The sequence below is a fragment of the Herpailurus yagouaroundi genome, unplaced genomic scaffold (assembly GCF_014898765.1).
Source record: "Herpailurus yagouaroundi ecotype Mexico unplaced genomic scaffold, PumYag 67556, whole genome shotgun sequence".
In the NCBI taxonomy this organism is placed as follows: Eukaryota; Metazoa; Chordata; class Mammalia; order Carnivora; family Felidae; genus Herpailurus; species Herpailurus yagouaroundi.
In genome coordinates this window covers 1,633,849-1,638,520 of record NW_024420362.1, presented here as the reverse complement: position 1 = coordinate 1,638,520, position 4,672 = coordinate 1,633,849, and positions in this window count along the sequence as shown.

Here is a 4,672-nt window from a genome sequence, read left to right as displayed (position 1 = left end):
AGGCTTATAGGCTGAAGACTGTATTAATATCCTCATTATGCACAGCTGTCCAAAGAACATGACTGGGAAGAGACACCACTGAATCAAAATTGAAGACTAAGTTAATCTTGTAAAAAATTAATTTCAAATAATTTATACATTCAGCAAATATTTAGTTGGCTATTCACAATGTGTTAGGTACTGAGCTAGGCAGTAGGGTTTGCATTCCTCTCTTCTGAAAGGAAAACATCATCCACTGGAAGTGCAAGTTGAAACAGAATAAAACTGCAGCATGGTAAATAAAGCATTAGGTACCATCAGAGTTATTAAGAAGAATAAAACCTGGTGGCTGTCTTTTTAAAGCTTTTATTCTAAGTAAAGAGACAAAACATGGCCATGAAAAATTAGTTTAATTTGGTGAAAATATCAAGTATCTATATAGGTAATAACTACTGTGGAAATCTGAAAAAAATATGAAATCATAATGGGTTGGAAAAGAAATCTTAAATGTTAATTTACATGCAAAAACCTGAGAATCTTGTGAAGATTCAGGTTTCAATTCAGTATGTCTGGGGAGGGGAGCCAGGATTCTACATTTCTAACAAACTCCCTAGCAATATATTTGTTAATCCACAGATCACGTTAGGATTAAGTAAGAGCCAAAAAGATTAGAAAAATGTTATAGGGAAGGGGGGCTTGAGCTGAAACTTCAAGGGTGGGTAGGATACATATAAGTAGAGGGATAGAGAGAGAACAGTGGCAGTAGCACAGGGGAACAGTATCAGACCAGATCAGAGAACTTATGGTACTAAATACTAAGCCACAGTGGTAAAAAAACAGATCAGGACTAGATCTTCAGGAGTGGGAGAGACAAAAAGAATGCATTCCAGACTCAGAAATTTGAGCCTAGAGAAATGGGGAATGACAAACGATATTATTTCAGTTTTTTTTAAATCCATAAAATTAGCAAAAGTTTTTACTTAATTTGAATATCTGGACCTCACTGTATTTCCTTCAAAATGGTTCGATTTTATTTACCACCCTAAAGCATTGAGTTTTTACTTCATGGAAATGTACATGACATAAAACATCCAGATACTGGGGCGCCTGGGTGGCGCAGTCGGTTAAGCATCCGACTTCAGCCAGGTCACGATCTCGCGGTCCGTGAGTTCGAGCCCCGCGTCAGGCTCTGGGCTGATGGCTCAGAGCCTGGAGCCTGTTTCCGATTCTGTGTCTCCCTCTCTCTCTGCCCCTCCCCCATTCATGCTCTGTCTCTCTCTGTCCCAAAAATAAATAAACGTTGAAAAAAAAATTAAAAAAAAACCAAAACATCTAGATACTAATTTGGTAAAAAGTAATACAATTGATTTATCATTATATTGTTTATAAAACCATGTTAATTGTCAGTGAAGAGATAGTGACCTACTGAAGATGATTTGGAGAATTAATCTATTCATAATCCCTCATTGATGCATTTCCTGAAATTCCTACAAGCAACATTTTCTTTTCTTTTAGTTGTTGTAGCCTTCTGCTTTAAATGAGACCTTACCTAACTATGGTTGGAAAAATTTATTGAAAAGGAATTATACAAAGAAAGCTTTAAAAATGAGGAACACTGATGCAAAGACAATATCAAAAATTGAGCATGTCACCAGGACTGAGAGGCCAGCCTGTTTCTTGTGCAAAATGTTAGAGTGGTGATTAGATTTCAAGAAAAGTCATTGGACATTTTGGTTTTATTTATTCTAAAAATAAAATGAGTGAGTTACTGTCTATATGATGACAAAATATGTCATCAATTCACTAAAAATGAGTCAATTTGATATTTTTAAAATAAATTTACTTTCTCTTTTCAACCATAGTTTTGGCCGTGAAGACATAGCTTTACAGTATTTTCGAAACACATAATATTGTGCTGTTCATCGATCATTAAAATGGTACAATCCTACTGATAGTAGTTATTACTTGACTCTGCAATCTAGAAATAAGTAGCTCTGTAGAGTATTGGATTTTCTTTCTTGTATACAATGAATAAATAACCATTCCTCTCATGTAGAGCTCAAGGATCTCAATACATTCTCTTCATCAGAAAAAAAATGCCGATTTTGTAAAAAGTCAATATAAAACAGAAATTCCTATGGATGTCCTTGGACTCAGAATTCAGATCACATTAGCTCTTAAATGAATAAGAACTATCCACTTCAGACACTGGGAACAATAAGAAAATGCAGAAATAAAACTTTTTAAAATTGTAAACAGCTCAGGTTATGATCTCATGGTTAGTGAGATCAAGCCCCACATTGGGCTTTGTGCTGACAGCATGGAGCCTGCTTGGTATTATCTCTCTCTCTCTCTCTCTCTCTCTCTGCCCCTCCCCTGCTCATGCGCGTGCTCTCTCTCTCTCTCTCTCAATAATAAATATTTTTTAAGAAATATATTTTATAAAGTTATTCTATTATGCTTATCATTATTACCAGTAATAAAAATGATATTGATTATGATAACAGTAATGAACATTAATATTTTGTTTCTCACTATGTTCCATGTACTATTTTTGGTGTTTTTCAAACATTCTCTCCATAATAATCCTATGACATACAAATTATTAGTTTCCCCTTTTACAGATAATGAAATAGGCTTAGAGACATTCAACAACTTGCCCATGTTCATGCAGGTAACAAGTGGTCAAACCAGGTTACAAATCCAGTCAGACTGTCACAGGAACCCGTATTTTTCATTATTACATCAGTCTATATGCCTTAGTTGGCTTCTCCAACACCATGACACCCACCAGCTTCAAACATCTCAGGTAAGCTTCATACATAGGTCATCAGTTCTCCAGGCTGATTCTTGATCCTAAGTATGCTTTAGCCCAGATCCAGGGGCTTGTACAGTAAAATGTGTCTCTGTACTAGCCTTCTGACCTCAAAACTGAGAGAACCTCAGAATCCTACAAGACCAAAGAAGTTACACTTTGAAGATCAAGGGAAGGAGGCTAGCACATTAGAAAACATGGGTCCCAGGAATAGAATATCACTCATTTTGGAATGTTGTCTAAAGGGAAGAGTAAGAATTCAGAATAATTTTGTGCAAAAAAAGAAAAAATGATTTAGAATAACCTTTACTTATTGATCAAAATATAAATATTCACAAAGATAAATTACTTTAAAAAGTATGAATGGAATTTAATGAGTTTAAATTAGCTGTTTCATGATTCCCTAAAGGGAGTGACTTAAACTTTTGCAGAATTCTGGCACTCACGTTGATCCAAAAAGTTGGTTTCTAGAGGCTATACATTTACCAAACATTAGTCTAAGATGGTAAATATTCATGTTTAAATGTATAGTAAGATGTGGCCACTTAATATTTGCTATATAATATATTATATATATTATATATATACGTATATATACATATACAATATACAATATAATACATTATACATATAGATACAATATATATACAATATGTATACAATACATATACAATATACATATATATACAATATATATACAATATAATATATTGTGTATATATATACAATATAATATATTGTGTATATATATATACATATATATATATATATATATTTACCTGAGTGTTTAGTAAAGGCTAAATGGAAAACGCCAAAACATAATTACTCTGGTAGTATATATTCAAATAGTACCTAGAGATCCCTTCTGAATTAAGCAAAATTTAAAACAATCTTATTCTTAAAAAAACAACTAGAAGAAATAAATCCTTTAAAAATTTCACAGAATTGACTTTTGAGTTCTTTTCAAATTCATATGAAATCACAAATGAGTTATGAATGCTGAGAAGCTATGAGACATGAGTGTAAATCTATAACAAGGATGGGCAAACCTGTTCAGATAAAATTGGAATGAGCAGTCTGAAACCTAGAAATCTATAGCCAAATAAGAGCCTCATTAAATTCGGAAAAGTTTCATTGAGTATTTTTAGATACATTGCTTCTCCACATTTTTAAGTTTAATTCAAATCAGGAATAAGAAATAAATAAGTTCACTGTGAGTGGGCTAGACCTACTTATAGTTTTGAAAATGTTTGGTGAGCTTAATAAATATTAAATAATAATAATAGCCTTTGAAAGTCAGGTCTTAAAGCAGTTCTTGATAAACAGAAATCAGTAAAGATTAACCAATCAAGGTAAAATCAGAAATCTTTTGAGCTTTTTTTCACTTACATATAAGTGGATATGATGAATGTTATTCATTGTTACTATGGTTTGTAATAAAGTGTACAACTGTGACAGTAATACACAAGTTGTCTTCAGTTTGATTTTTAATTACTATGTTCCTACATTGAAAATAATTTGAAGACTGATAACTTGGAAGAACTGAATATAGAAATGCAAGGATATAGTAGTGTTACCTTACTTTTAGGATTTGCTGATCCTGAACTCAGCTGCATTAACTAGTTTGCATTAAAATTTATTTACTACACTACTTGACATGGTGTCAATCATGGAACAAATTTGTATAGATAGGATATTTTCATATGGGATTTTAGTTTCTGTACCATTCATGGATTCATCTTTAAGTGCACATGAATTTCTCTGGGAAGTTAAACTTACTTATTTTCTCACTGCTGAGACCCATTACTGTTTAAAAAATGCACTAGAGAAATGTTACATAGGAGATTTTCATATATTTGCCAACTATTTTCTTTGGCA